At 42.0% G+C, this 23,005-nt stretch overlaps 1 pseudogene; it reads right to left on the bottom strand.

The window, feature by feature from the left end:
• The window catches only part of LOC144824241 (large ribosomal subunit protein uL14 pseudogene), a 43,520-nt pseudogene extending 21,158 nt beyond the window's left edge, over positions 1 to 22,362 (bottom strand).
• Between the last annotated feature and the right edge of the window lie 643 nt (positions 22,363 to 23,005).

The raw sequence follows: 23,005 nt of genomic DNA, 5'->3' as shown, positions 1-23,005 counted from the left end.
CATATATATCCAAATTCCAAATATTGGCCAATTTCCATACAATTCCAAATCCAAAAAGCGTCACAGCAAACGACCTTACCGAGCACAAATCTCCAACCTCTCACCAACACGTTCTGAGTGACCTAACAGCCGTTTTAGAATACTCACGCCAAAAGGGTTCTCAGTCAGGAGCGGTAAACATTTGGAGGATCAAATCAGGAAGACCAGAAATATGCTGGGCTGCAGAGATAGAGAATCTCAGTGCGCAGGGTACCTCCTTAGTAGAGTCCTGTCCTGTCCTCCTCAGTAGATTCCTGTCTCCTGTCAAGACCACTCCCTTGGATAGCCGCTTGTCTGATGAGGTCCAAGTTTCGGGCTCCATTTGAAAAAATATAAGCCTCCTAAGGGGTTCACTGCTATACCTGGTCCTTTTAACCAACAAAGAAGAGATTGCCACAGAAGCTGTAATATAAATATAATGCATTTATTGACCTCAGATGAGGGAGATTGCATCACACAGTACCCTCTGGCCACTGAAGGAAGCATTCTAAGGAGTACAGAGAACAGGGGCCTTATATATGCATAGGTTACATAGTCAGCATAAAACCAAGGGGAGGTCCTGGCACATACAAGGTTACTGACTAATATGGCTATACAAAATGTGCTTGCTCAACAAAGTGGGAGGAGAGACATTCCTCCTTACATCAGCAAGAATAGCCTGACAGTTCTATACTAGGAGCAGGTGCATTCTACTAGCTAGGCCTGTCTGAGCATGTGCAAGGTTCTGGCAGAGGGAGTAAGCACATGGCTAACTAAAATGGCTGCAAAGTACAAAATGGCTTTCAGCTCATGCTAACAGATTCCTGCAATCTTTAACAAGTGAAATTAATGCTTTGGTGCCATTAAAAAACCAGACCAGCCCTGCTAAAGGCAGTTAGTGTACACATTGCTGCCTGGATGTTCGGGGGGTACGAGGCCCAATGCAGCAATTGACAGCATTGGAGGCAGGAGGTCTTCGGGATCTGATAGTTGTGTTTCCATTGCTCAAAGGATTTGATAAGGGAGCCCTGCAATAGGTCCCTACGGCATCCTACAACCCTCCTCTGACAATGCACCAATGCTCTGGGGCCAAAGCCCAGTGAGATATCTGGGTTGCAAAAGAGGGGGGGTGTTAGGTGAGGTAAAGGTTGAGTCCCTTCTTAGTGGCCACATGGTCCCAAAACTCGAGGATGGTTCAGGTGGGCATGGCTGTTTCTGCAGCCATGCCAGGTCCCATACTGACCGATATACATTCAAGCGGTACCTGTGCAGCCATTTTTTCAGATTCCCAACTTGTCTATTCTGAAATAAATCAGAGGTGTGCCGACAATAATATTTGAAGTTAGGGAAGGCCAATCTTCCCCAAGCGGGAGTAGTAACAGCTTATTGGAGATGCATGGTTTCACTCCCCTGAGGTAAAGTCATGTAATTTGCTTTAGTGTGTGTGGATGTGTTGGACCAGATACTTGTGGCTCTTTTCTCCTGGGTTTTGCTGAATCCCTTATGTTGCCCCCTGTAGAGTCAGAGTCAAAAATACTTTATTCGATTAATTAAAATCATAAAAGTATGCTACACACATATTTATAAATAATCAACATAAATTCACAGATAAAACATTAAAAGTCACAAACAATTGTTAAAAAGCAGTTAAAAACAGTTGAAACAGTTGTGTGGGAGGTAATCAGGCACAGTTTAAAATTTATAATACCCTGTAAACCATCAGATTGATTATATAACTAATTTCATTATCTTGTTACTTCTTATTGACGGTGTGAACAAGCAGGGAAAAAATGAAAATGAACCGCTCATGATGGTAAAAATTAATCAGACCAAACTTTAGCTACTCCAAAACACATTCCATCATTGTGGTGTTCAACAATCTTTTACGTTTGGCACGCAACGCCGCTACTAGAAAGTTGGCAACCCCAAACATTACAATAGGGGTCTCCATAACCTGTAAAAACAACAACGCGGGTTTCACTTGCATAAATCCCTTGTCCCTCAGTAGTGGTAAAATATATTTTTTCCTCCCTTCGACAAAAAAGGGACAGAAAAATACAAAGTGCGTCAAGTCTTGGTCATTAAAGGCATCACATTTACACGGGGCATTGTCCCTTGGCTTATTCCATTTCAGGTATTCACCCAAAAGAAGATGCATCTGATTAAACCGGAATTTCGTCAATAGCCAACGATGATATGGTCTATTGACTACAGTTAAGTATGGCTGGATGGTCAAGATAGAAATTACCATATAGTGAGCCCTTACTGTAATTTTTTCAATTTCCATAGCTTCCCGGTTAGTATTTCTATGGTTTAAAAATTGGGCTTTCATCCATTTAACATCATCTTTACTGAGTCTTTCAGGGTTACAGTACAATTCTGGACGACCTAATTGTGTAGCTAAGAATTTAATATGTTTCAGCCATTTAATGTCCATTGCTCTATCTCTCCCCATGCAGTCGGTGATAATTTTTCGATTCAATGACAGAGTAGGGTTCAGCCATACTTTCACCCATAGCAATAGTGGAGCCAAGTTAAGGAGATCCTCAATATGACCTTGCCCCAATTCCAAGTGGGCAGAGAACGAAGGAGTGGACTGTGGTAAACCCAATAGAGAACGCATAGATCTGTTCTCCTCTTTTTGAATTGGGGCTAAGTTCTTATAACCCCAAATCCCGGCCCCATATCTGGCCAGAGCCAGAGTTTTTGCTCTATATAGGGAAAGAATGGCTTCAATAGGTTTCCCTCCCAACCTCTTGGCGAAACTTAGTATGGCTGCAAAAGATCTTCGTACAGCTATCGCTTTGTTAGCAATCTGGGGGGTCCAGGTGACTAAATTATCAAAAATTACACCGAGGTAAGTAAATGTCTTTACTTTAGACAATGTCACACCGTTACATCTCAAGATTTTTGTATTATCCTTGCCTTTCCCAATTGACATAACGTGGGACTTTTCCATGTTAACAACCAGATCCAATTTCTGCATAAAGGCCCCAAAAGTGTCAAGGAGTAACTGTAGTCCATTGGGGGTTCTGGCAATGAGGACCGTATCATCGGCATACATCAGTAGGGGCAGAGGGGACCCACCCATACTAGGTATATCCGGTGTGACTGTTGATAGAGCTGAATACAGTGAATTTATATACAGTGAAAATAACATGGGTGCAAAAATGCACCCTTGTCTTACCCCTCTGGCTGATCTAAACCCAGCAGTGCATTTACCATCGGATGACATACGCACTGAGGCGGTCAGATCACTGTGCAAATAGGCCAGGAAGTTAACCAAAGCAGGGTCCAAACCCATCTCCAAAAGTATTGTCCACAGTTTCGACCTATTGACTAGGTCGAACGCTGTGGACAAGTCCATAAATGCCAGATGGATTGCCCCCCTAGCAGCAACAGTATATTTACAAATGGTCATATACAGGTTAAGACACTGTTCCTCAGTACAGCCAATCTTCCCCAAGCGGGAGTAGTAACAGCTTATTGGAGATGCATGGTTTCACTCCCCTGAGGTAAAGTCATGTAATTTGCTTTAGTGTGTGTGGATGTGTTGGACCAGATACTTGTGGCTCTTTTCTCCTGGGTTTTGCTGAATCCCTTATGTTGCCCCCTGTAAATACAGTGTGAAAGTGCGTGCTCCTTTCCTATCTGTGTTGGGAAGTGGCATTGACTTGATATGCTCAAACATGGGCCCTGTCGGTCATTGTCGGCCGGTGAGTGTCTATCGTGGTAAACTCATGACCAGCCTACCATTGCACACTGCGGTAGGTGCGCACCCGCACTGATGGTGCCCCTGACTGTGTGTGCCACCTACCATCGCAGGCTGGTGTGTCCGCACTGACACCGTTTTAGTTAAACCCCTGTCCCGTCTGCTATTGAAGACTCGGGCAGGTGCACTTGCAAACCTGGTGCTAGGGACTATGTGTCCGACCTGCCAATGCAGGTCTGTGTGCGCACTAGTGCATGTGCACCCAGGAAGGGAGAAGTACCTCTGTGTGTTTCCACTACCTATGAGGCTTGCTCTTCCCATATGCTAACATGGGGAAGTAGTTGACGTTACTTCGGGCTGCAATAATGGATTTCAATAAGGCAGCCTAATGATGTTTCCTATATGTGTTTGACCAATCTAGTCTGGTGCAACTTGTATCATTGTGCACCGGACGTTGTGCCTCCTTTCCAGGGAGGTACGGAATTTGCAACTCTTCGTTTTGGAGACCTGAAGTGTCTAGGGTGACCCACATCTTCATGTATCAGCCACTGTGCCTGGATTGTCAGGGCACGACCCTAACCATTGTGTATCGCTCATGGTGCCTCATCATACGGAGAGGCTACCCTGTGTTACTCCCATTCATCGGTTGTTCCTTTTTGACTCTCATCTCGGTAGACCAACTGCCCCCTCCACACCTGGCCCCTCCTGAAGACATCTTGGTTGCAGTTAGTAGTGAGTGAGATTGACTGGGTTGAAGGAACGCTTCTGAGACAGTTCGGAAGTGAGTCAAGAGACTCTGTGACTCTATTGTGTTTTGAGAACCTTTGGGTGAACTTCCTGAGTGGCTGCTAAACTCCCCTTGTTTACGTCCTAATTCCTAATTAAAACTTGCTACATATCCCCATCTGCTTCCCGAGGACCCAGACTAAGTGACTTCGGCCATTTACGGCCTAGTATCTGGGAAGCGGGACTGGTTATCTTCCATCCAGGGATGTAGGGCAATCTAGGCGAACCAGAGGGTAGAGGGAGGCTGGGACCATGGAGAATGCAGGGTGTTATCCATTGACCGGCTGGGTACCCGTAGCACCTCATTAGGGTGCTGTGTGGGTATGTGTGTAAGAGTGTTCTGTAGCAAAGAAACATACGAGGGGCCCAGAGAACACTAGTTCTGGGGTAAATTCCCAAGCCAGGAAAAGTACAATGAGAAACGTGAATGAATACCCCCACTATCTTACATTTGAATGGGCAGTAGCTCCATATATAATAATGTCACCCACAGAATAACTGGAATCACAGTTATTTATTCATCATATGTTTTAAAATTCATTACTTTTTTGTAAAACAATTTTTCCATAAATATTTTTAGTGAATAAATGTGAATACACAATAAATAACAACATTCATATGTACAACAAGCAAATGATCGCAAGACAGAACAAGCCCTAGAAAGGAGGAAAAATGACGACCCTATGCAAAGTACCAACTAACTAACAAATGTACCATAACTAAATGACATATATGCATCAATGCGAAACTAGAATACTTACATAACAAGACAAAAAAGAGAAACATTATACAGAAAAGGCATAACGAAAACATCACATATCACAAATATAAGGATAAAGGTGAGAAAGATACCGACGCACGTTTCGGAATTGCCACTGCTTGAGACTTACTTCATCAGGGCGCAGACTTCATCATTTTGGTTTGTGGCCAGGTGAAAGCCATCAACAATCAATATACAAAATGTATGGTGTACAGGCAGAGCTATAAAAACTGTCTGTGGGGACAAATAGGCAACACATGAGATAAAAAGATAAGAACTGCTAGACTAGTCAACAAGAGCAAGAAACTTGAATCTAATCGAAAAGGAAACCAACACCAATACATAAAGGTGGATCACCCAAAAAGTGCATAATAGTGGACAAAGTCCACCTGCATAAATCCAAATAAAACAACCTTAAAAACCCAAAGAGTGAAGACAGACAGTCACCCAGAGGAAAATAGATTAGGTATTTGAGCCTAAGCGTCAATATATAGCAAGGGACATGAGGAGAATGGCATAAAGAGCATGCAACATGATGGTACACTGGAATAGCACCCAGAGCTGAGATACCTGAGAACATGGAAAACAAAGAGGTAAGATATATGTGACGATAAAAAACTAAAGATGGTAACTGACAAACAATTGAGCAAAAAAATGATGGACAAATAAAAAAAAGCACCTACGTATGAAGGAAAGGATCCAAAGGCCTAAAACTGGGGCCACACTGGAATTACAGAAGAACAGGGAGGTGTGTGTCGAAACAGGAACTCATATCTGTGCAGAAAATAAAACAGAACCATGTGCTATAAAAAGAGCCTGTTGCAACGGATGCAGAAAGAAGGACATGGGGGAAACGTGAGCCAATATTCACAATCACAGCTAATCCAATAAAACTCGCTTCAGCATTCAGTCATTTAAAATTGCTGAACTGGAGATATCTCCATGGTGTTACTAGGGACCAAGGTATCTACAGGCAAAAAACGAACAAAGCAAGTATCAAAGACTATATGTAGGGACAAATAAAGAGTAACATCAAAAGGTCTTGATACAACAGAATACCTGTAGTTTTTTTTCTTCCAGGAATCATCCCCAAAAAGGCCCCAGGAACGAGATTGCAACGAAGTGCCAAAGTAAATAACCGTAATCTAGAGGCATAGGAACAAAAAATAGCAAGTCATTTAGGGGACTAACAACAACCAATAAAGGAAATCAGGAGGTGAGAGAGTCTGGTAGGTCAGAAAGAATAGTATTTACTTCTTATGCTGGTCGACCGTGCTGCCAAAAATATCTCCCCCACGGATCCTGTCGATGGAAAGACTGAGGGTGTTCAAGCCCTATAAATACAAAAAGTTCCCAGGGATCTACATCCGGAAATTCGGGGCACATGCGCTCGCTGGTAAAGGCTAGAGAGGGACCTGACTCCGTCGATCAGCAAAAGCTGTCGGCCATGTTGGAAACTGCGCTTGAAAAGCTAGACAGCGATCTCAAAGCGTGCCAAAGCCAAAGCTGTCGGCCATATTGAATTTTACATAAACATACCGGAATAAGAGAAAGAGACAAAAATAAGAAAATATTAAAAATTTAAGGCCCTAAAAAAGTACTGTAAATACTATCACTGAATGTGAAACAAATATCCAAGAACCCAAAAGATGTCAATATTAAGAAACCCAGCAGGTGCTCAAATCAGAAAAAGGAGGGGGGAAATTAAGTCGGCATGATGGAATGGCCACCGAGAAAACAAATAAACAAATAAAAAGACAATAAAATGACCGGTGGGATCAGTAAAAAGGAAGAATCGTAGAAGCCAAAAACTATAAACATAAAAATAGAAATGAAACAATCAAGACACAATCTACGGTCCCCCTAAAATAGCCTGGGGGGGGGGGAAACAACAACAATGGTGACAGGGTGTGGAACGCCTACCCTAATTAAATAATGGCATTTTCCCAGGAGAGGCATTCATTAAGGCCAGTGCTTGAAATCTGAAGGGTACAAATCCAGAAGACTTCTCTTTTCAGCCTCTGTGCATCCATGTTGCCATCTTTCAGTTTGTGCACCCGTTCCAAAATGAACCATTTTAGTTCATTGACATTATATTGTTTTTTCAGCCAATGAGCAACCAATGGTGCTCCTGCCCTTTGGTTGCGGATAGAGGATTTGTGTTTGCTGAAACGTATTTTAAACTCTCTGCTGGTTTCACCAACATAGCCTCTATTGCAGGGACAAAGGACGAGGTATATAACACTGGCCATACAACAGTTGGTCAACTCCTTTAGGGGGAATTTTTACTTTCCCCATTCAAGTTCAGAGGTGACGATGGCTGCATCACATGCCTGACAATTACCACATCTGTGTGTCCCACATATAGGGTTAAACCCTGTAATGGATTTCTGAACAAAACCACTACTTTGCGTTACAGAAGCTCTGACCAACAAGTTTTTAAGGTTTTTGCTCCGCCGGAACTCAAAGAGAGCTTTTTCAAGAGTTCAACAGTTTTTTCTGTGTTCAAAATGTGCCATTGCGAGTTAATGATTTGCCGAAGTTTATCATTAAAATTAGAGTGGGTTGTAACCATTACCAATTTGGTATCTTCTTTCTTCTTGTTGGAACAGAGAAGAGCTTCTCTGTTGAAATATTTAGCCCTTTTGTAGGATTCTTTGACCAATCTGTGAGGGTAGCCTCTATTAAGAAACTTTATTTTAAACTGGGAGGCATGAAATTCAAAGTCACTGATGCTAATACAATTTCTACGGAGCATCAAGAATTGGCTAAAAGGTATGCTATTCTTTTGGCTCTGAGGATCATAACTTTCATAATACAAAAGAGTATTACGAGCGGTGGGTTTGGTATTTAAAGCCACCTCAATGATTTGATTAGTAACCTGAATCCATACTTCCAATAATTCAATTTTAGTTTTACTGATGTTAGGACTAAATCTCAAATGAGGGTAACACAAGTTGATCCAGGACAAAAACTCCATAAGTTGCTCTTTGGGGCCTTTCCAAATGAAGATGATGTCATCTATAAATCAGTGCCAATGGAAAATATTTTCATAGAATTGGGCTACCTCATTATAGATTAATCTGTTCTCAAAACAGTCCATGTAGGTATTAGCTAGATTGGGCGCACAGGCAGCGCCCATGCTGATGCCTCGGACCTGCTTATAGATGGTTCTGTCAAATTCGAAAAAGTTTTCTTTTAGCACAATGGCTAAACATTCCAGAATAAATAAGTTGTCAAGATGACAATCTTGTTCTTGGAGGGCACTTTTGACTGCCTCCATTGCCCCACATTGAGGAATGTTAGTATACAAAGCTTAAATGTCCATTGAGACCAGTATATCAATGTTGGCATTGAAGTTGAGGCCCTCAATTTTGCTAATCAAATAGCCCGTGTCTCGGAGATAGGCTAGAAGTTTAAGGAATAATGGTAGCAGAAACGCATCCATATATTTAGATTGAGGCTCCGTAAGGAGCTTATAGTGGACAGGATAGGCCTAAAGGGGGGTGTAAGGGTGTTTTAATGTGTTTTAGGGACCATGTATAGAACTGGAATCTTGAAGAAAGATTTATTGAGATATTCAAATTCCTGTTTGCAAATGGAGCCACACTCCAAGGCCTTCTGGGCAGGCCTGGACTGGCCACAGCGGGCACCGGGCAATCCCCCGGTGCGCCGCAAGGGTGGGGGCGGTTTTGAGCCCCTGGGTCCGATTTTGTTACAGGGGCCGTTTTTGCAGCATAGCTGCAAAATCGTCCCTGCAACAACATTGGCCAAAAACCAGCCCTATCAAAGCACTCGGCGGCACCTCCAACCCCCCCCCCCCAAGGGGGGAGAGGGAGCGGCCGAGCACTTTCCCAGTCCGGCCCTGCTTCTGGGTAACCTCAAGTATCTCAGTTTGAATTTTTTCATAGGGGTACGTAGTGACGCGGCAGTAATGCTCTGGAACATTGAGCATTGTCAGTATTTGTTCTTTATGTTCAATACTGTCTAAAACCACGATCCCACCCCCCCTGTAACTAGGTTTGATGGTAGGAGTGTGGTCCATAGACACCTTTTTAAGGGCTTCATATTCGTCATAATTAAGATTGAATGAAAGTCTTGGGACAAATGTGGTCATATTTTGTATTTTAGAATATACTACTTTCTCAAAAATACCTACTTCCGGCCCCACTTAGTCCAACGTGGGTGTAAATACAGAGGTAGAGTGGAAACCTGTTTTGTTGTTACTAGGCATGATGTCTTGTCCTGAGAAGAATTCTAATTTTACGGAAGAACGATTGAATATCTCTGTTTAGTTCAAATTAGTTCAATCAATCGATCCACTTTATTCAATTTTTGTTAAAATCATAAAAGTACATACATACAAATACAAAGACAACAACACATCCTTTAAAAAAACATTAAAATCATCACAAGGTACACTAAATCTGTAAAAATTAAAAAAGGCGAGTATCCGAGTTGTTAATCCATAAAACGTTGCCAATGCGAATGATGCACTGTCTGAACCAAGATATCTTTTGTTGCTCAAACAGACAGCAGCATCAAGAAAACAAGCAACTTTAAAGGTATCCCAGGGGTTGCTCAACATTTGGAGATAGAGTAAGGCCAGTCTGACTTGTACAAAACCCTTACCCTTCAATAATGGCATTATGGACTTCCTCCTAATAACATTGTAACAATCACAGAACATCATAAAATGTAACGTATTCTGTATAGAAAAATTATCACAATGGCAGGGTTCAGCCTCCTCTGGCTTACACCACCCCTGGAAATCATCCAAAACCAAGTGGATCAAATTGAAACGGAATCTTGTCAGCAGCCAACGGTGAAAAGGTTTAGATACCGTTATCGGGTAAGGTTCAATTGACATGGTGGTTTTAGTCAGACAATGATCCCTTGCTGAAGGTTTCTGCAACTCCCGCTCTTCCCTTTCCATCATTACTGTGTTCAAAAAATTTATTTTGACCCACTTTAAATCTTCCTTACAGATCCTATCAGGAAACTCAAATAATTCTGGCCAGCCTAATTTAAGAAACACATTTTTAAATATGTCAGCTACTTAATTCTATTGGCTTTATCCAGATTGATAATATCTCGGAGAATCAACTGATTCAATATCAATTCTGGGTTAAACCATGTTTTGACCCAGCACAGAAGTGGAGCTAAGCTCAAAATATCTGAGACAGAGCCCTGCCCCATTTCCTGATGAATTCCGTAAGTAGTTGTTGAATGAGGGACAGACAAAAGGCTTCGAAGGAATCTATTTTCGACTGTCTGAATCCCTATCTGTTGTTTAAAACCCCAAATGGAGGAACCATATGAGGCAATAGCCAGGCACTTTGAACTATATATTTTCAGAATTGCCGCGAATGGCTTGGTCCCCAGGCGTTGAACAAACCTTGAGAAGGCTGCTGTTGACCTGCTAACAGCCAGTCTCTTTACTTTATCTTGGGTGACCCAGGAACCTTTATCATCGAGTAGTACGCCAAGATAAGTAAAAGAAGTAACCCTGGACACTTCCTCACCATAACACAAGAATGACTTCACTTTCCTGGTATTTTTACCAATAGACATTGTGTGCGACTTCCCGTTGTTCACGACCAGATCTAAGGACTGCATATAGGACCCAAAAGCATCCAGAAGTTTCTGGAGACCCAACGCAGTACGCGCTATAAGGACGGCATCATCCGCGTATAGGAGAACAGGTATTAAATGTTCTCCTACACGCGGGTTGTCCAGACTGGTCTCCATCAAGGATTTGTCAAGAGCTTAATATAGAGAGTGAACAATAAAGGTGCCAATATACACCCTTGGCGAACGCCCCGATCCGACTTAAAGGATCTGGTACATCTGCTGTCCTGGGAAGTCCTAACTGCCGCGTACAGGTCCCGGTGAAGATCGGCTAGGAAGTGAACTAGACATGGCTCCAGGCCAATTTCTAGCAGTATACTCCACAGCCTAGACCTGTTAACCAGGTCAAAGGCTGAGTATAAGTCCATGAAAGCCATGTGCAATATGCCCACTTTGGCCACAGTATACTTGCCAATTAATAAATGTAAGTTGAGGCACTGGTCCATAGTATCTCTTCCATGCCTGAAGCCATACTGCAGGTTTGATAAAATCTTGTTTTCATTTATCCAGTCAGAAATCTTAGCTAAGACCACTTTTCCAAGAATCTTAACCGCTGAATCAATCAGCGATATGGGTCTATAGCATTGAGGGTCCGCTCTCTGACCTTTCTTAAAAATGGGAATAATGATGGATTGACTCCAGGAAGTCGAAAACCCCTGCGAACCAGAGGCATTGAAAACATTAGTCAATATTTTGGACCAAAATTTAGGGTCGCATTTATAAAGGTCCGCCCGGAACACAATCGGGACCTGGGGCTTAATTCCCAGCGGTCTCCTTTATAGCTTTCTCAGTATCAGACTCTCTGAACACAAAAGGGTCTATTCCCAATTGCGAAGGAAGGCTGGCAGAGGGGGTCAGTGAGCTAGTGGACTTATAAACTGCCCCAAAATGCACTAGCCACTGAGCCTCTGTTATGTTGTATTCCTGCACGTCATTCTCAGTGGAAGAAAAAAATGGGGCATTAATAATGGACCAAAATTTTGCACTGTCTTTCAAGATATCTACTGATAAAAGAGCATTCCAGGCCTCGGATTTGATTTCTGTTTTCCGAGCATGCACCGCTCGCTTATACTGCTTACGTAAGCTCCCCACGAAGACCCTATCTAGTGGGACACTTTTCAATGCTAAGATTAGTAGTCGATGGACTCTCAAGCAAGTATTATCAAACAATCTAGTACCCTGAGGCCTTTTCGGCTTTGTGCTAATCCTAAAATCTGCAGCAATCTGGCTACATATACCCTCAAAAGCTTTGCGGATCAGGACCTATGGGTTAGAGGCGTCAATAGACAAAGCAAGATTCACTTCAGCCTTTGCACACAAATCTGCAAAGAACGTATCGGGGGTTACTTTAGACCATTTAAGCCTCCTCCCCTGGTCACATTTTACCCAACTTTTTGCTTAACAATTACCCCCGCCCAGGCCCAGAATGCCAGACCCACCATCCAATACTAAAATAACTGGATTGTGATCACTATATGGTGACAACCTGGCATCGTAAGAAACTACTTTATGTGGCCACCTGGAGGACAGAAATATGTAGTCAATAATAGTGTCTTTATTTCTGTGTTTAAAAGTGGGACACTGCTCAGACTGGCTAAAAAAGCCGGGTTTAAAGAGGTCTGAATCGGCCAGAAGATCCTCCAAGGGCTCCCCATGGGGTGAATGTTCAAAATGCGGTATTTCCGAGTTATTGTGTCCAAGAGGATCATTTATAAGACAGTTTAAGTCACAGGGGTGTATATTAAAATTGCCCATTAATAAGATATAATAAGACGTGGACTGTTTTAACCTGTAATCGTCTAAAAAGGATTTAAGAAAACACAAGTGTTGATTCCTGAAGTCCGATTCTACAGAATTATACAGATTTACCAATAATAATTTTGAACGGCTAGGTAGGGTTACCTCTACCGCTAAACAGTTTGGGGAATCAGCCTCTACCATTTTAAGGGTACCCTCTATTCTGAGAGAAAGCAGGAACATTAGCCCTCCTATTGCTCTTCCTGCTACAGGAGGGCGAGCAGGTTGGAAAAAAGACCTATACACATCCACCCAAAAGTTTGCCTCTGTATCCCATGTTTCCTGTAGCACTATTATGTCATGGGATTTAATAAAATCCTGCCATAAAGGGTCAGTTCTTTTTTACCTTAATCCCGCAATATTCCAACTAAAGATATTTCAGTTTTGTAAAGTTTTGCCTCGAGCATTAATAATAACAGGACCTCGGAGAAGAGGCAACACCATCACCCTCCTTGTCAACCAGTCAATCATTTTCATCCAGTTGTGCTAGGGGTAAAAAACTGTTTGAAAGTGATAAATCCCCCTCACCCAACCGGGGCGGACAGTAGGCCAGATATGACGGTGCATATACTTCCCTCATATTGTTCTCTGAGACTGGCTTAGCGCAGCCTCTGGTAGTGTTACTTATTATTGGGTTGGGACCACTCCAAGAATCCGTGCCTCTTACTCCAACTCCATCTCTTATAGAGGTTTTTGGAGGAGGGTAAAAGAAACCCAAAGAGGGTGCCCTAATGTCGTCTCCAATTACGGGGAGGAGACCCAGAACAACCTATCTGCAACATCCTGTTTATCGAAATTGACTATGATACAGTCACCGGATACTTCTTTGGGACCATTTCCAACCCAAGCCACCCTCCTTGCAATCATAATATGTGACGAAATCCCAGGTCGGCCCGAGCAATTTTGAGCACACCAATGTTTTGTCTTTCGAATAAGGGCCAACGTGGTTTCACCTTCGGGATCCCTCATAGGAGGAACTCCAACTAAAACCGCAACCAAAGGGGTTGCTTCGGGGGGAGATTGATTCTATCACCATTATAGTTTGCCTTAGCACTTTGGGGTGCATATTTCTCAATGTCTGTCACTGCCAGACCAGAGGATAGTAAATTGACAGAGCTATGAATACTTTGCAAGGGTTTACTGGTTTTTGATTACCCCCTGCTTCCCCCTCCAGGTTAGGATTAACCCTACCCCCTTAGGATGGATATAGTTAATAACCCAGGTGTTTCTCTGAAGAATTAATAACCCTCACTAAAGTGGGATTAGACAGCAAACCTTCATTGCGAACAGCTTCCATGGTATATTTCCATTAAAAAGGAATCAAGCCTCTCACATTTTTTCTTGAGGTCACCAACACAAGTGTTAAGAGTATCAATGATATCTTTGGCAATACCAGTTAATATAGACTCAAACCGTTCGCTAAAGATCTCCTCTATTAAAGTCCATAGAGTCAGTTCAATATTCTCATCAAGCTTAAAACTCGATTTAGAGGGACCTTTTTTAACAGATTTTTGTCACTTTCCAATTTCCCTATTGAGACCCCTTTTCCCCTCAGGGGCCCCAGATAAACACATTGTGGGACGGTCCGTAATACAGGGTGAAGTCTCCCAGCACCAGTCTCGGACCTAATAGATTTGGGAGCTTGAGCTACTCACCTTGTATTTGAGGTTTTGATCAAGGTCACCGGTTCCAAAGGTACAGGGGCAGATACATGATGATCAGTAGGCGGAATCCCCTCACCGCAAGTTTTACTTGTACCTAGCCCCAGCCCCATCTCCTTTTCTGCGTTAGCAATCTCTTTGTTTAGTTCTCCCACAGCAGACGTCAAATATGAGATAATTGAGGGAGTCTTAGAATGAGTCTTTCTAGGAAATTTTGCCTTTAAACCCTCCAGCTCCCTATTACCCACATATTTGCGCTTACCCATTTAGGAGGTGTTAGAGGGGGGCCCAGCCCAGCCTCTATCGGGCTCTGACGGGCATGGACGGGCCCACCCTTGGCCCGGGCATGCCCGCGCAAGTCCCGCGCTGCGGGAGGGCTGCACTGCCAAAGAGGACCTCCGGCGCCCTCTGGTGACGTCTGGTGATGTCCTCAGTGTGTGCCCTGCAAAGCCTGCTGGATGTTGTAGGCTGCACCCGCCTAGCTGTTCCCCTCACGGCGGTGCGGTGCTTCGCAGCGAAGCGGTTGGCCCCCAAGGAGAGCAGGTAAGGTCTAAGCAGTGAATATAATGGAGCCGTTCCCCTCACGGCAGTCAGTCCGAGAATCAGCGTGTCCCATTCAAATTAGTTAAAAAAAGGTACTAGGTACAAACAACAGTCCACAAGAAAGTAAATTGATGGTAGATTCATCCAAAGATTTCTTAGACAAATTCAAAATAGGAATGGGATCAGTATGGGCCAGTTGTGTTACTCCCTCCAGTATTGGTTCCTCCTTGTTTGCAGATACTGAGGGTGATTCTCTGTGTGCTGGTAGCGACCCCTCTCCTGTGGTCTGAACCTGACTCAGGTAGTCCCCCAGCGATTGGCTAAAAAACTAATATACCATTGGGGGTCCTCGAATGGTGCATGTCTGTTAACAAATCCCTCAGAGGTGCTAGATCCTCCTTCGTTGTCTGATTCGGACGTTTCTGAAAAGGTGATTATCCTTCTATTGGACCAATGTTGGTGGTCTCCTTGCTGAGATGGGTCCCTAGAGAAATAATATTGGGCACCCAGGTAAGGATACACTTTCTCCTCGGAGAAATAACGAATATCTTTTCTCAATTTGTCCGTTTTTTTCTTCATGAGGTAGTCACTGAAAGAATTCAGCTCCAGATTGACTTCATCAAGTTTTTTCTTTGCATCCTCTATGGGATTGTTTTTCTTTAACGCTTCTTCAATCTCAGATATTTCTTTAAGGAGGGTGGCAACAACCTCTCTGGCGGTCTCAATAATAAGCACCAAAAGGTCCCTGGAACACCTATTAGCTCTAAGGGACCATCTTTCTAAAAATGTACGAATCTCAACAAATAGGCCTGGGATATTCCTTATCCTCAGGCCATTAGGAATAACTCCTGCTTTGAGATATTCAATCATAAATTCAGCATGAGATTCAGTTCTCCTAGCCTTTTTTTTTTAGATTGAGAAGTTTTAACCACACATCATTAATCCCTTTATTAAGAGAGAAAGGACGATCTGAGGAAGAATTTTGTCCAAGAAATCTAGTAAAGTCGTCATCTGTGAACCCTAAAGTTTTTATGCTCCCCATAATGGGAACCACCCACTGAAAACCTGGAGAAATGGAACTAGGAGTTATGAGCTCCAATAAGTACAGATAGGTCGAAAGGATTAAGTGACACCAGAAATAGAAAAATAAAACAGACAAACACAACCAAAGTGAAGACAGAAAGAAGTATCTTGCTCCAAAGACCAGAGAACCTACAACCCTCACGGCAACGTGCCGGGAACTATAGCAAAGAAACATAAGAGGGGCCCTGAGAACACTAGCTCTGTTTATCTATTGAGGAGATCAGCCTTGGTTCATCCCCGGACCATCACCTACCCAGCCGGACTTTGGGCACAGTTTTTCTCCCTGTTTCCCTGTCTCGCTCACTCCCCCATCGTATTTCTGTAACTCTGCTTTTTCCTTGTCTCCTATCTATCTATCGGTTCCGATTTAGCACTCTTTCTTTCTTTGTCTTACTTCCTTTGCTCCTATCCCCTCTCACCTGAAACTTTCCCCTTGACCGCTACACCACCTAGCCCCCTGTCCTTTTGTGCCCTTTGACCAAGCACTCCTTCTCCCCTTGTTGGGGAAAGATCCAATATTTATACTCTGGAGTCTCTGCGAACCCGCTGTGAGAGTCCACAGCACCTAGGGAGCCACTCACTGTTGGGGTATGGTATGGCACCCCTTGCCAAAGCTCTCCCTCTCCCCTTTTTGAGAAAGGGTCCAGGATGTAGGCCTTGGAGTCTCCGCGACCCCTCTGAGAGAGTCCACTGCATATAGGGAGCCTCTCGCAACAGAGATGGGGTAATAATACCACTTCCCCTGGGATCACAGCTTAGTGGACTTTGGACGCAGCTCTGACTCGTCTAACAGTTTGTGTCCCCGTCACCCTCCCCCTCCTCTTTCCATGCTGTGTCTCTCACCCTCCCCTCCTCTTCCCCTCCTCCATTCTCTGTCTACTTCCCCTGCTCTTACCCCCGCCCCTGAATCTCTCCCCTTGCCTGATTTTTCCCTTACGTATATGTCCTTTTTGTTTGTCTCGACCGTACTTGTCACTATGTTGCCAGGCTCTAATAACTGTGTAACCTTTGTAATGATGTAACCTGCAATTATGGTCTGATACTCATGTAAAGTGCTCTGATACCGCCAGGTCTAGCCAGCACTATATAAAACCTTTAAAATAAAAATAAAAATCTAGTACTGGAGGACATTCCAAGCAGGAAAAGTACAATGAGAAACGTGAATGAATACCCCCACTATCTTAAATTTGAATGGGCAGTAGCTCATATGTAATAATGTCACCCACAGAATAACTGGAATCACAGTTATTTATTCATCATATTTTTTTTAATTCATTACTATTTGTGTAAAAAACAAATCCATAAATATTTTTAGTGACTAAATGTGAATACACAATAAATAACAACATTCATATGTACAACAGGCAAATGATTTGCAAGACAGAACAAGTTCTCGAAAGGAGAAAAAATTGACAACTCTATACAAAGGACCAACTAGCTAACAAATAAACCATAACTAAATGACATAAATGCATCAATGCAAAACTAGAAAACTTACATAACAAGACAAAAAGAGAAACATTATACCGAAAGTGCATAACCAAAACATCACAAATATAACGACAAAGGTGAGAAAGAGCCGACGCGTGTTTCGGAAATGCTACTGCTTGAGACTTCCTTCATCAGGGCGCAGACTTCATCATTTTTGTTTTTAGCCAGGTGAAAGCCATCAACAATCAAGATACACAATGTATAGTGTATGTGCAAGGCTATAAAAACCGTCAGTGGGGACAAATAGGCAACACATGAGATAAAAAAAGATAAGAACTGCTAGACTAGTCAACATGAGAAAGAAACTCGAATCTAGTCGAAAATGAAACAAACACCAATAAATAAAGGTGGAACACCCAAAAAATGCAAAATCATGGACAAAGACCACTTGCATAAATCCAAATCAAACAACCTTAAAAACCCAAAGACTGAAGACAGACATAGTCACCCAGAGGAAAATAGATCAGGAATATGAGCCTAAGCGTCAATATATAGCAAGGGACATGAGGAGAATGGCATAAAGAGCATGCAACATGAAGGTACAGCTGAGATATCTGAGAACATGGAAAACAAAGAGATAAGATATATGTAACGGTAAAAAATAAAAAATGGTAACTGACAAACAACAGAGCAGAAAAAATATGGACAAATAAGAAAAAGCACATATCTATGAAGGAAAGGATCTAAAAGTCTAAAACTGGGGCCACACTGGAATTACAGAAGAACAGGGAGGGGTGTGTCCAAACAGGAAAACATATCTGTGCAGAAAATAAAACAGAACCATGGGCTATAAAAAGAGCCTGTTGCAACAGATGCATAAAGAAGGACATAGGGGAAACGTGAGCCAATACTCACAATCACAGCTAATCCAATAAAAACTCGCTTCAGCATTCAGTCATTTAAAATTGCTGAACTGGAGATATCTCCATGGTGTCACTAGGGACCAAGGTATCTACAGGCAAAAAACAAATGAAGCAAATATCAAAAACTATATGTAGAGACAAATAAAGAGTAACATCAAAAGGTCTTGATACAACAGAATACCTGTATTGATTTTTATCCAGGAATCATCCCTAAAAAGGCCTCAGGAACGACAATGCAAAAAAGTGCCAAAGTAAATAACAGTAATCTAGAGGGGATCAGAACAAACAATAACAAGTAATTTAGGGGACTACCAATAACTGATAAAGGAAAGCAGGAGGTGAGAGAGTGCGGTAGGTCAGAAAGAATAGTACTTACTTCCAATGCTGGTCGACCGTGCCGCAAAAAATATTTCCCCCACAGATCCTGCCAATGGACAGACTGAGGGTGTCCAAGCCCTATAAATAAAAAAAGTTCCCGGGATCTACATCCGGAAATGCGGGGCACATGCGCTCTCTGGTAAAGGCTAGAGCGGGATCTGACTCCGTCGATCTGCAAAAGCTGTTGGCCATGTTGGAAAACGCGATTGAAAAGCTAGACAGCAATATCAATGTGTGCCAAAGCCAAAGCTGTCGGCCATATTGAATCTTACATAAACATACCGGAATAAAAGAAAGAGATAAAAATAAGAAAAGAATAAAAATATAAAGCCCTAAAAAAGTACTGTAAATACTATCACTGAATGTGAAACAAATAACTAAGAACCCAAAAGATGTCAATATTAAGAAACCCCGCAGGTGCTCAAATCGGAAAAAGGAGGGGGAGAATTAAGTCGGCCATGATGGATTTGCCACAGAGAAAATAAATAAACAAATAAAAATACAATAAGTTTTAATTGTGTTTTATTATTTCATAGTTTAATTCAGGTGTGTGTTGTGGATATTGTAGTGTTAAAGTGTGTGTAGTCAATTATTGTTTATTTATTTTTTATTAATAATATTTTTTAATTCATTATTAATTACGTTAATTATGTAAATACATTTAATGAAAAATGTTGAAGTGTTTTGTTATTGGTGTGGTGTTATAGGGTAGGAAATAAATAAATACATTTATGTTTGATTAAACTTTTGGTTTGTAAATCATTTCTAGTTTAAAAGAATGATTTATTTGTAAATGTATTTATTATTTTATTTATATAATATTTGTAGGCTTTTGTTATAAGAAATTAGTATTACAATATGTGTTATTTTTAATTGTTTGAAATATTATTTTTTACATTTTTAATAGATTTTTTTTCTAAGTTTTTGAGTGTGAATAGTATTTTTTTTTCTCCGTTATCCAACACTTTCCCTACTGTGGCATTCACTGGAGTGGGAATAGTCATTTTTACCCCTCCGCTATCCAGATTTTCCCTACTGTTGCACTCCCTGGAGTGGGAATTTTTTACCTCTCAGCTATCCAACACTTTCAATACTGTTGCACTCACTGGAGTGGGAATATATTTTTTTACCCCTCCGCTATCCAACACTTATCCTACTGTTGCATTGAGTGGAGTGGGAATACTAATGTTTACCCCTCCACTATCGAACATTTTCCCTGCTGTTGCACTCTATGGAGTGGGAATAGTATTTTTTGCCCCTCTGCTATCCAACACTTTCCCTACTGTTGCTCTCACTGGAGTGGGAATAGTAAATGTTACCCCTCTGCTATCCAACACTTTCCTTACTCTTGCATTTATTGCAGTTGGAATAGTATTTTTTACCCCTTAGCTATCCAGCACTTTACCTACTGTGGTACACACTGGAGTGGGAATAGTAATTTTTGCCTCTCCGCTATTCAACACTTATCCTACTGTTGCACACATTAGAGTGGGAATAGTAATAATTACCCCTCCGCTATCCAACATTTTCCCGACAGTTGCTCTTACTGGAGTTGGAAGAGTAATGTTTACCCCTCCGCTATCCTGCACTTTCCCTACTGTTGCACTCACTGGAGTTGGAATAGTAATTTTTACCTCTCTGCTATCCAGCATTTTCCCTACTGTTGCACTCTCTGGAGTGGAAATAGTAATTTTTACCCCTCCGCTATCCAACACTTTCCCAACTGTTGCACTCACAAATATTTACCCCTCCGCTATCCAACACCTATCCTACGGTTGCATTGAGTGGAGTGGGAATACTAATTGTTACCCCTCCGCTATCCGATATTTTCCCTACTGTTGCACTGTTTGGAGTGGGAATAGTAAATGTCCCCCCTCTGCTATCCAACACTTTCCCTACTGTTGCACTCACTAGAGTTGGAATAGCAATTTTTACCCCTCGGCTATCCAACACTTTCCCTACTGTTGTACTCACTGGAGTGGGAATAGTAATTGTTGCCTCTCCGCTATCCAACACTTATCCTACTGTTGCACTAATTGGAGTGGGAATAGTAATTTTTACCCCTCCGCTATCCAACACTTTCCCTACTGTTGCTCTTACGGGAGTTGAAATAGTAATTTTTACCCCTTCGCTATCCAGCGTTTTCCCTACTGTTGCACTCACTGGAGTGGGAATAGTAATTTTTACCCCTCCGCTATTCAACACTTTCCCTACTGTTGCTCTTACTGGAGTGGGAATAGCAATTTTTACCACTCCACTAGCCAACACTTTCCCTTCTGTTGTAGTCACTGGATTAGGAATAGTAATTTTTCCCCTCCTCTATCCAACACTTTCCCTACTGTTGCACTGTTTGGAGTGGGAATAGTAATTTTTACCCCTCCGCTATCCAACACTTTCCCTACTGTTGCACTCACTCGAGTTGGAATAGAACATTTAATTATTTTGCTATCCAACCCTTTTTCTACTGTTGCACTTGGGCAATTTAAGTTTACATATTTATTTATAGTTTAACGTTTTAATTTAATCTAGAATGTTATTTTTATATTTTAATTTTTTATATATATATATTATATTTTTATATAATTTTAATGTTTTAAAATAAATTAAAGATAATAGTTCATTAATTATTTTAAAGTAAATATATATAAATAAATTATTATGATTGTGTAGGTTTTTATTAAGTTTATTCGTAAAATTTTGTAAAAATGTATATTACATTTTTTTGTTAAAAATAATATTTAATATATTTGATATATAGTATTTTATTTTATACATATATTTAAATGAATATTTTTAACGTACATATTTTTAAAATTGATATTTTTGATACAATATTTTTGTACTCACCTGTTTAAGTATAGGAGTCGATATTTTTGTTGTATATATTTTTTACTCAATATTTTTTACATCGATATTTTTTACATCGATGTTGTTTCGTTGAACCACTCCTATGATTTAGGAGCCCATTCGCTATTTAGTTTATCTCAGTAAGTGACTGCTTTTTAGTCCTAAGAGAGAGCACCTAAGTAAGCACCATTATGATTGATTTCACTTGTTCCTCTGTTAATATATCATATAGACTCATGTGTAGAAATAAATATTCAACACCACATCATCAGAAGTTCCTCAGTCTTTCTCATGAGGTATTTTGATTTTACTTGGGAAAGGTTTGACACCCTCCCGCCCAAACCCCTTTTTTCAAAGTTTCTTGTCTGGGCACACCCCTTTTTTTTTTTTCTTTCTCCTTGGGAACTTCCTCCAAGTGGAGGCAAGATGGCGGTCTAGCGCTAGACCAGACTGCAGCACTTCACTGAGCTCCGCTTCACTGTGACCAGACCGGAGATGACCCAAGTTTATATCGCTCATTTTTCGATTGAATAGAGCTTGTAAATGACTGCTGACTGCCGACTACCAACTATCGCTGAACGATGATGGATGCTGGCTGATCGCTGAGAATCGTGGAAGTTGAGGAAAATTGTGCATTTTTTAACCTGTGTCTACGCCTAATCTGTATTCCCGCTTTTTGCTCTTTGCTCTTTATCTACATGGCGTTATGGTACAGGGGTTACTACAGTATAGAAAACACAGGGAAAGCCGCGAAAGACGTCTGAACTTACCTGGGCATACGCGGAGGTCCATGGCTCTCCCTCACAGCAACGCTTCAAACAGACTCCAGCCTGCTGCAGTAACCGTGCTTCGGTGGATATCTCAGGCGGTGCAGCCGTCGCTACAGAACTCCGGCTTTGTAGTGTGTGGCAGCTTTGCTTTGCGAATACAACCGTGTGTGCGGAGAAATCCGCGGAGCTCTCCGAAAATACCAGCAATGCCACCGTAGATTGCTTCAGCCGCCGCGACCAGAGCACGGGTCGCGAAGGCAGCCAGAGTGCTACGCAAGGAGGCGGAAAGGCAACAACGAGAGGGCTCATTGGACGGGGAAGAGTCTGACAGCATCTCGGCCAAAACGGTGAGAAGCAAAGCGAAGAAGCTACAAGCGACTATGCCCATGAACAATACTCCAAGACAGGAGGTCCTCGCCTCACGAAGAAAGCTAAGTACTACGGGGGGGGTCACAGTACTTGATTTATTTTTGAAGAAACAACTGGCCCAGGCTAGTCCTCAGGTTGAGGCTGAGTTACTATTAACTACACCTTCAAATGATGGTCAGAACAGCTTAGTGGTCGAGGGCTCCTCAGCTCTCTCCATGTCTCAAACAAATAACATTATGGGCTTAAACAATGGAGCATCTGATCCCCCATGTGCTGCCACCAACCTCCACCCCACA

The sequence above is a fragment of the Lissotriton helveticus genome, chromosome 3_1 (assembly GCF_964261635.1).
Source record: "Lissotriton helveticus chromosome 3_1, aLisHel1.1, whole genome shotgun sequence".
NCBI lineage: Eukaryota > Metazoa > Chordata > Amphibia > Caudata > Salamandridae > Lissotriton > Lissotriton helveticus.
Note: the sequence above shows the minus strand (reverse complement) of the source record. Positions and strands in the feature narration are given on the sequence as shown.